The sequence below is a fragment of the Pteropus vampyrus genome, unplaced genomic scaffold (assembly GCF_000151845.1).
Source record: "Pteropus vampyrus isolate Shadow unplaced genomic scaffold, Pvam_2.0 Scaffold388, whole genome shotgun sequence".
Lineage (NCBI taxonomy): Eukaryota > Metazoa > Chordata > Mammalia > Chiroptera > Pteropodidae > Pteropus > Pteropus vampyrus.
Genome location: NW_011889169.1, coordinates 524,321 through 534,416, shown reverse-complemented (window position 1 = coordinate 534,416; position 10,096 = coordinate 524,321). Strand labels below are relative to the sequence as shown.

The 10,096-nt window shown below is 35.0% G+C and overlaps 1 long non-coding RNA gene and 1 pseudogene across 1 annotated transcript in view; one reads left to right on the top strand and one right to left on the bottom strand.

The window, feature by feature from the left end:
• The window catches only part of LOC111731620, a 14,593-nt gene extending 7,417 nt beyond the window's left edge, over positions 1–7,176 (bottom strand). The window contains exons 1-2 of the long non-coding RNA XR_002777238.1: positions 7,017–7,176; positions 2,683–2,745 (exon numbers count right to left, since the gene is read on the bottom strand). This is a non-coding gene — a long non-coding RNA (uncharacterized LOC111731620). The remainder of the gene's footprint in view (positions 1–2,682; positions 2,746–7,016) is intronic.
• LOC111731636 lies at positions 1,106–1,224 on the top strand (annotated as a pseudogene).
• Positions 7,177–10,096: the final 2,920 nt, after the last annotated feature.

Sequence of the window (10,096 nt, the reverse complement as noted above, 5' to 3'; positions counted from 1 at the left end):
TCATGTAAAAATAAACTGATTATATAGCATAAAATGTCAAAAGATATCATTTTTAAATGTATCTATATTATTGCATAAATCAATAGTTCTAATTTACGAGTACTGTTTTGTTGTATGAATATACCACAATTTATTTATCCGCTGATTTGTTGATGGACATTTGGGTTGTCCCCAGTTGGGAGATGTTACAAATAAAGTATCTGTGAACATTCATGCACAAGTCTTTGTATGGAACTGTTTTCATTTCTCTTAGGTAAATACCTAGGAGTGGAATGGCTGAATCACATCATAAGTAAATACTTAACTTTTTAAAGAAAATACCAAACTGTTTTCCAAGATGGTTGTGTCATTATACATTCCCACGAGCAGTATATAAAAATTCTAGTTGCTCCTCATCTTCACCATTTGGTATCATCAGTCCTTTTCATTTTAACCATTCTAACAGGCTGTAGTATAACTCATTGTATTTTTTATTTGTATTTCTTTAATAACTAATTACCCCCCAAAAATATATTCTGTATGATTTCATTTATATAAAATTCCAGAAAATCCAAGTAAGCTCTAATGACAGAAGGCAGATCAGTGGTTGCCTGCGGATATGAGGGGTGGGCAGAGAGGACTAGTGGGAGAAATTACAAAGGGGCATGAGGACACTTTGAGGGGTGATGGATGTGTTCATTATCTGATTGTGGTAATGGCTTAACAAAAGTATACATAAGTCGAAAACTTACCAAATTGTACACTTTAAATTTATGCAGTTTATGTATGTCAACTGTACCTCAGAAAACTATTAAAATAAATTTCAAAGTGAAACTGAAAAATTAAAGTATCCTAAATAGTTAAGACAAAAGCTGAAACATATATAATGAAGTGTTGATACCCTAAAATATACAGCAAGTTAACATAAAGTAACAAGGAAAACATGAAACCTCTAGGAGAAAATGAATAAGTGACGTGAACTAGCAACTCAACCTCTAGAATGGCCAAAAACATGGGCCCCCCCCCAAAAAAATCTGTCTTATTGTAATCAAATAAATGCAAATTAAAATTACAATGAGATCTCATTTTTTATCTATTAGATTTTCATAGATTCAAAATATTTGCAGTCTACAGCCATGCTACCCTGAACATGCCTGATCCTGTCTGATCTTGGAAACTAAGCAGGGGCAGGCCTGGTTAGTACTTGGATGGGAGACTACCTAGGAAGACCAGGTGCTGTAGGCATAAAAAATAATAATAATAAATAAATGATTTTAAGCTGACAAGGTCCTTGCAATCTGTGAGGTCAACCAAGAGTTGCCTCCCCTAAAAAAAAAAACAAAAAAACAAAAAAACAAAAAAAAACTCCATATATATATATTTTCTGAGTAGATTTAACAGAATAAAATCTCTCTAGTAATCCTTAACATTAATATTATTTGCACTGATGTTATATTTTCTATTTTAAAATGCCTTTTGAGACTTTAATACAATGATAAGTACCCATGTATATCTAAAGACTTTTTAAAATTGGAATCTAAAGCTATCAAATTATAAAAAGTTAAAAAAGGACATACTGTCACCTCATAGTCTTTGTGTAAGCTTTATTAATACTTATAGTGTAAATGTAAACATCCTAACTTTTCTAAAGTCCAAAATGAAATAGTGCATTGTAAGTATTATCTTAATAATATGCTTAAATTAGATTTAATTGTTTTTAGTTAAGATTGTTTTCAAGGTTTCAATAATGTTACACCTTAAACATATTCTTTGATATGAAAATACAGATAATATTAAGATGGTAATATGATAATAACTAAGATTTAAGATTGTCATAGAAGTTTTGAGTTAGAAGAAGAATGAGAAAAATCAGAAAAAGAAAAAAGTAATAGTAAAGCTTTAATATTTGGATAATATATTTTTAACTGTAACCAATAGTCTGAGTACTCATTTTTTCAAGGAAAAAATGACAAGCCTTTTACATGGGACAACTACAGCCACCTGAAGCTTCTGAGCACATGAAATACCATCTCCATATCTCAGTTTCTACAGATACGGCCTTGGTCACAAGGCAGCTGAATGTGAGATTATACCTCCTAGAACACAAAGAACACACTGCCCCTTTTTCCTACTAAAGAAATGACAGTTATCTTTTTCCATGGGAAAACTGACAGAACCAAACTACCTATTCATCAAAACGAATTTCTTTCCCTCCTCGGTAAATCTAGACTACATCTCATGGACTATTTTGCAGTTAAGAGGGCCATGTGACTGAGTTCCGGCCAACAGAATGTAAGTGGAAGTGATTATGCCACTTCTTGGTGACCTGTAAAATCCTTCTGTGAGTATCCCACTCTCTTTCATCAAATATCCTTCAGGAGAATTGTGATACCCCAGGTGACCTTGGTAGCCACATGTTGAAGATAACAGGGCCTCCATCAGCTTGGGTCCCTGACTGACTACCCAAAGGAACAAACCACACCTAACACTACGGATTGGGATGTACTGAGAAGTAAATTAGGTTAAACTGCTGAACTGGGGAGTTTGTTAAATGGGTTAACATTGCCACGACTAATACCAAAAAAAAAAAAAGACAAGAAATAGAGACAAAATATTTTACAATACTAACCTCTCCTCTGTCAAAGAAGAGAGTCTTCAAATAACAGGCACTAAGATAATCCAGATATAAAAGAAAAGAGTTACCTCGATGATCATCAGTGGCCACATGCATCTTCCTAGGTTACTACGTAGGTAGATTCTGTAAGTCTATAAATTTAAAAGTAAAAAAGTATTTGCCACAAAAATCAAAAAAATTTTTGATCACTACAAGAATAAGGTATTTTTATTTAATTATGTACTTATATGTAAAAATTACAAAGATGTAACTTAGAATCCTTTACTCTGCTTTTTTACCATGGCATTTATTACCTTTTTAAAAATCATTTTATTGAGGTATAATTGACAGACAAAAAGCTGTAGATATTTAATGTGTACAACCTGATGCATTTGGAGATAAGTATACACACAAGAAACTATCACCACAATCAAGGCCATATGTTTCTCCACCATAGTACTTTCTAATATAGCATATAATTTACTTACTTGTGATGTTTGTTTATTCTCTACCTCCCCTTACTTAATAATCAGCTTCCCAAGGGCAGGAATCTTAGTTCTGTTTACAGATATATCTAAAGAGCCTAGAACAGGATCTTGCAAATAGTAAGTATTTGTTAGATGAATGAATGAATGAGTTCCAATTGTAATATATGTATAGAAAATGCTTTCAATGTTTCTAAATGTTGGATCTGCTCTCATTTGCCTCAAAAAAACTAAGGGATAAATCCTCATAAGGACAGTACCTGCTTTCTAAGATAATATGAGTAATAATTAAATAGCCAGAGATAAACATTATAGGTCACATTCTAAAGATGATGCCAAGCAAAATTCTTCAGCAAAATAGCTTACATCCACCTAACTACCCCAGAGAAAAAGTTAGGATACATCCCTAGGACCAGCAGATTATTAGGAAGACCAGGGAAAATTGCATAAAGTATATTAGTAATACTGGTAATTATCCTGTAATGCTGAGCACAATATACCGATCCAGCTGCCATTGGTCTCCTGGATAGTCCTTGAAAATATCCCAGACATGCTCTTAGGAGCTTTGCACAGTAACAATTCCTTGTTACTGAAATGAATCTTCCTTGCTTTGTGTAGGTCTTTGACCAAATGTCACCTTGGTGAGGTCTTTTCTGACTGCCCTATTTAAAATTAAACACCTTTAGCCTAGGAATTCCCTATTCCCTTTTCCTGTTATATTATTCTCCATAGGTGTAATGCCATCTAACATGTTAGATATGTTATATATTTATTTTGATTATTTTTTGTTCCCTGCTACACACTAGAATGTAAACTCCATAAAGATAAATAGTCTTGTGTCTTTAATTCATTGCTGAAACCCCAGGGCTTAGAATAATTGGCATGTAGTAGTGCTCAATAAATATTTGTTCAATGAGTATATAAATGACCAAATAAAATAATATTTAAAAAAGGTAGCTGAATATTACAATTCTATCAGTCAGGATAAGCTAGAACAGCAGATCTCAAATATTTTTGGTCTCTGGACCCCTTCTTACTCTTAAAAATTATTGAGGACCTAAAAGAGCTTTTGTTTATGTGGACTATATTTATCAATAATTACTACATTTGAAGTTAAAATTAAGAAATTTTTAATAACATACAATGGAATGTTTACTCAGTTATAAAAAAATGAAATCTTACCATTTACAACAATATGGATGGATCTAGAGGGTATTATGCCACATGAAATACGTCAGATAGAGAAAGACAAATACCATATGTTCTCACTTTATGTGGAATCTAAGGAACAAAATAAATGAACAAAATGAAAACAGACTCATATATACATAGACACAGAGAACAAACTGGTTATTGCCAGAATGGAGGGTCTAGGTGAAAAAGGTGAAGGGATTAAGAAGTACAAATTGGCAGTTACAAAATAGTCATGAGGATGTGAAGTACAGCATAGGGAATGTAGTCAATAATATTGTAATAACCATGTATAGTGCCAGGTAGGTACTAGATTAACCAAGGGGATCACTTTGTAAATTATATAAATGTCTAACCACTATGCCGTACACCTGAAACTAATATAAAATAATATTAACTATCATCTCTAGTTGAAAATTTTCTAACTAAAAATAAATAAAAGATGCTTAAAATAATTGTATTTCTTTATTGATTTAAAAATAGCAATAATAAACTCATTATATGCTAACATAAATATATTTGTTATGAAAAATAAGTATATTTTGAAAAAATCAAATAAGAAAAATGTGTTCTTTTTAATTTCTGCAAATCTCTTTCATAGATTTAATGGAAGACAGCAGAATTTTCGTATTTTTTCTGTATTCATTCTGCTGCCATATGTTGTTTTTGTTGAAATATGTATAGTTAAAAAAGGAAGGAATATTTTAATAGCTTTTTTAGATAGTTATGGATAGTCTTCTTTTATATTACACCAAAATTCAACAAATGGTAGTTTCCTAAAGGTTAGTTGCAACATGGAATCTGAAACCACGTCAAAGAAATTTCTTGTGTTCTGTTACATTAAAATGCATTGGTCTATTTTGTTCTTTAAATGGATCTGTTACCCATGCATGATTTGGTCACTTCCTGCACTGATCCCTTAGAAAAACTGGTTCACAGTTGTACAGACCTTCCACATTTTGACATGTTTCATTATACAAGACAAAAATACCATATTCATTAATATAACCACTTATCAGAAAAGGCTTTAATATCTGAGAAGCTTCAAACTCATAGTGGTAGGTTCGCTTTGAATTTTATTGTTGCCATAAATACTATCAGTTGTTTACCTTTAACTGAATGACTCACTTGGAGCACTTGTAAAAAAATGTTTAGCAAATGCCAAAGTCTGGATAGCCATAGTTTGTCTATAAGTCATTCATTCAAGTAAAAATGTTGTTTCATGAAAGGAGTGGCTGGTCCAGCTCACAACTCAGTGACACAAGTTCTTTTTCCTTAAGAGGACCATTACACTTCAAAATTGCTTTTGATGTATTTCCCATTTCGTCGTACAGAATATCAAAAAGATATGTACTCAAAGGGTGAAATTTGATAAAAATTATAATTCTAAGCAAGGATAGTCTTAAGTAAAACTAGTTTTGGGGTTTTATGTGGGCATTCTGCTTGCTGGTTTGTTTTTACTGTGAGAGGAAGGTGAAGAAGACTACAACTTGGTACCACTATCTTGATTCCTGCTACAGTGCTAGTGGTTTTATTCATTATTACTTTTGCACCATGAGGGCAAATGTCAACACAGCAAACAAGGCAAATAACGTACTTGTGTCATTAGGAAAAGTTTGCTCCTTCTGAGGACCACCTTAAGGGTTTTAGAGGGCCCCCAGGAGTCCTCTGACCACACTTTGAGGACAGCTAGGCTAGGTTATGTAGCAGGAACAACAACCTTGAAATTTCAATGGTCTTAAAGAAAAAAGGTTTCTTTCTCACTCACGCTACCTGTCCATTACATGTCGATAGGATGTTCTACTCCTCGTTGTCCTCAGGACCCAGGTTGGATGTTAATATTACCAGCTACCATTCCAGAAGTAAAAGCAACTCTGCAGGGACTCACACTGGCAATTAAATGCTCCAGTGCTCAAGTGACAGCACGTGCTTCTTCTCACAATGCGTCGTCAGAATTAGTCACATGGTTCTACTCAACCACAAGGGAAAAATTAAGTAAAAACCTACCATGTACCCAGAAGCAACAATAATTACTATCATAAGGTTCACATACCAAAATCTTGGACATTATAAAAAATAAAAATGATGTTTTAAACCTTAGATTTTTAAAACATGGAATCTGTTACAGATTTGTGTTTGGAAAAAAATGAGGCTAGAAAAAAGATAAATATAGATAAAATGTGGGAAAGCGCCTTTGTTAGGATTAAATCCAGCTTCATATAATAAAGAAATCCAAAATCAAAAATTTATTTATCTCTTATGTAGAAAGTAGTTGAGAGAATAATTTGACAAACCCACCATGTCATTAACAACACAGGTTGCTACTTTGCTGCTGCACTATCCCTAGCGAATAACCTCCAAACTCAGGGTTACCTCATGGCACAAAATAGGAGCTGGCTCTCCAGCTTTCATGCTTTTTTTCCAGATAAGAGAAGGAATGAGAGAGGACAAAAGGGCCCTCACTCCCACTCCCTTTAAGAGACCTTCCCCAAATTCCCACACAACAATTCTGCTTACATACTACTGGCCAGAACATAGTAACATGACCACTCCAGCTTCAAGGGAAGCTAAAAAACATTGTCTTAATTCCTAAAGCCAATGTGTCTAGCTAAAATTTGAGGTTCTGTTACTAAGAAAAGAGTCTTTGCCATGGTCTTTGCCATGGTCCTTCCAGATAAAGTGGTGGATATATGAAGGAAATAGAAATAGTACTTTAATATACTTTAAACATATACAATTGTACTTACCAATTATTCTTCAATGAAGTGATGGGGCGGGATGAAAGCAGGATCTTGAAGAGATATTTACACACCGATTTTCATAGCAGCCCTATTCACAAGCAACCCACATGTCCGGCAATGGATAAATGGTTAACCAAGATGTGGTACAGACATAATGGAATGTCATTCGTCTTTTAAAAGAAAGGAAATTCCGACACATGCTACAATGTAGATGAACCTTAAGGACATTATGCTAAGTGAAAAAAGTCAGTTATAGAAAAGACAACTACTGTGTGATTCCACTTAACTGAGATATCTAGTCACATTCATAGAAACAGTAGAATAGTGGTTGTCAGGGGCTGGAGGGAGGGGAAAGTGGAATGTTGTAACCTAATGTGTATCAAGCTTCAGTTTTACAAGTTGAAAAAGTTCTGGATGTTAGTTGCACAACAATGTGTATATACTTAAAACTAAATTATCCACCTAGAAGTGGTTGAAATAGTAAATTTTGTTATTTTTCTCACAGTTTAAAAAATAAAATTCTTAATTTTATACTATTTCTTTTTATAGAAATATATCATGAAAATAAGATGAATGAATGGATGATGGACCAATGGAGAGACTCATGAAAGCAAGCATAATAAATTGTTAAGAGTAGAATCTAGGTGATTGGGGGAAAGGTGTTCACTGTAAAATTCTTTCAACTTTGTTGTGTGTTTGATGATTTTCAAAAGAAAATGTTGGAGAAAAAGAGTCTGGTATTAAATGAAGGCTTTGAATGACTAATCACTTAGGTTTTTTCTCACTCAAGAGTACCTTTTCCTTTCAAGTCAAAGGGAATTTGAAGTCTATTAAGGCACTTCCAAGTGCTTTCCCTCTGCCTCCTGGGCAGCTGCCTTTGGTCATTGTTCCCTACAAAACCTTGTTTAATCTGAGGATGTCGTGGCTGCCAAAACAACTCTGAAGAGGAGGATGCCTGGGGAGTTCCTCCCGTGTACCTTACAGACAGACCCTTTCTCCCAGGACCCATACTTGGTGCCATTCTTACTCAGACAAAGAGTCCCTCTGAGAAGCATCCTACCTGTTACCTGTGGACACAGTGTGTCCCTCTTGATATTTTTAACAAAAATTTGGGGCATAATTTTAGCACCCATAACTCTTTGGGCATGTCAGTAAATAATTTTTAAATTTGGCATGAACATTAAAAAGCTGAGTTCACTAGAGCAACGCAAGCCAGGAGAGAATGTTCCAGCAGTTATTCAAGCTCTTCTCCCACAGCATCATTTATCAGTCAAACACGATGAAATAAGTAAAAGATGTGATATTTCTCCATGCTTTTACCCTTAATCATCATCTCTTGTGTCCTGAGGCTATGATACACGACACGGAAATTCATTCTCATAGAATCAGACAGTAGAAATGCAAGCGGTGACATAAATCTGATGAAGAACGCATTGAGCCACTTCTGCAAATCCAAAAATTGGGGGACTTAAGGAATATGAGATTCGAACTTGTTGGATTCCAGTCTGTACAAGACACATAATTCGCAGGGCCCAGTACAAAATAAAAATGTGGGTCCCTTGTTCTAAAATTATTAAAAATTTCAAGGTGGCTATGATAAAATATTAAACCCAACAGAGAGTTATTTTGAGTATGGGGACCTGTGTGACTGCACAGATCACACATCCATGAAGCCAGCCCTAGCCCCCATGGTTAACAAGGTAATTATCTTCACTAATGGGACAAAACATCAGAATAAGCTGAACTCAGAGCTGTTGGAGTGGTGAAAATTGCTGATTTCTTCATGGGAGTACTGACATTCACTTGAGTGAGGTAGGCATGCCAACTGACCCAATGGAAACATTTAGGGATTGCACTTATTTCTCAAGGCTGAGCTGCCTGACCTTGCTGGAATGGACACCTACTACTGTCATAGAGTAGGCATGCCATGTTGGTTGACTTAATCATAGAATTTAACAGCCATGAAGGTACATGTCCAGAATTCATTCATGCATTTTGGTAAGAATAACATTTTAAAGTTATGCATCTTCCTTTCTTAAGAATGCAAACCTTAGAAATACCTACATTATCAAGTCATCTCATTTTCTTGATGTATGTATTTCAGAGTTAAGTGCAGGCTTAATTACAAAAACAAGTGATTTATGGATCAGTCAGAGCTCTTCAGGTAATTTATTGGCTATACAACTGAAAGGCCAGGGACAATGTTCAAGGACAACTGGTCTGGGCTCACATGGTATCATTAGAACCCATCTTCATATCACCTCCAGTGATAATACATTACCTCCAGCTGTATTGGATTCATTGTCAGGCTATACACCATGTTTCAAGCTACTACAAGAACACATCAACTCCAACACCAAATCCAGTGGGAAAGACAGCTCACTTCCCCTGTAGCACAAATAGAAGTCCAAGACCTGAGTCTCCCCACTAGCCCTGATTGGCCTGACTTAGGTCATGTGCCCATCTTTGAACCAATCAGTGGCTGCGAGGATAGAATGCTCTGATTGTCTTAATCTTGGTCACAAACCCCACCCCCTAATCCAGAAATAGAATCAGCTCTTCACAGACTGAGAATGGGGCTGGATGGATTCCCAAAATGGAAATTTGGAAATGTTATCGAAAGAGTAGAGTGGACGTTCTATAGCAAAAGCAACACATGCCTATCATAAGCAAAGAGCAAGCTGCCCCTGTCAAGAACATACTGTGTCCCCAGAAACTTATTAGAGGTGAGATCTGAAATCAAAAACTATCCTGAAATTTCTGGCTGTTTTAGCGTCCTGGGCCTCAAGCCCAGTTGACTTTTTGAAAGCACCTTTATTTTCTTTCATGAAACAACTGAAATCAAAGCCGAAAGCCAGCCTTAGAGACATGAGTCTAGAGTCAAACTGAGATGCACTGTGATGGAATACACCCCGCAGTTCCCAAGAAGGATTCAGGACTGTGAGTGCTATTTGTTCAGATTTGTTTTTAATTTAGAATTGTTTCTACAGCAAATATTTTTTTAAATTGTCTAGTTATGTTATACCAGTGTTCTCATCGACTTGTTCAAAATGACTCTCCCCATAACTATGCAAATCTAAACTTTT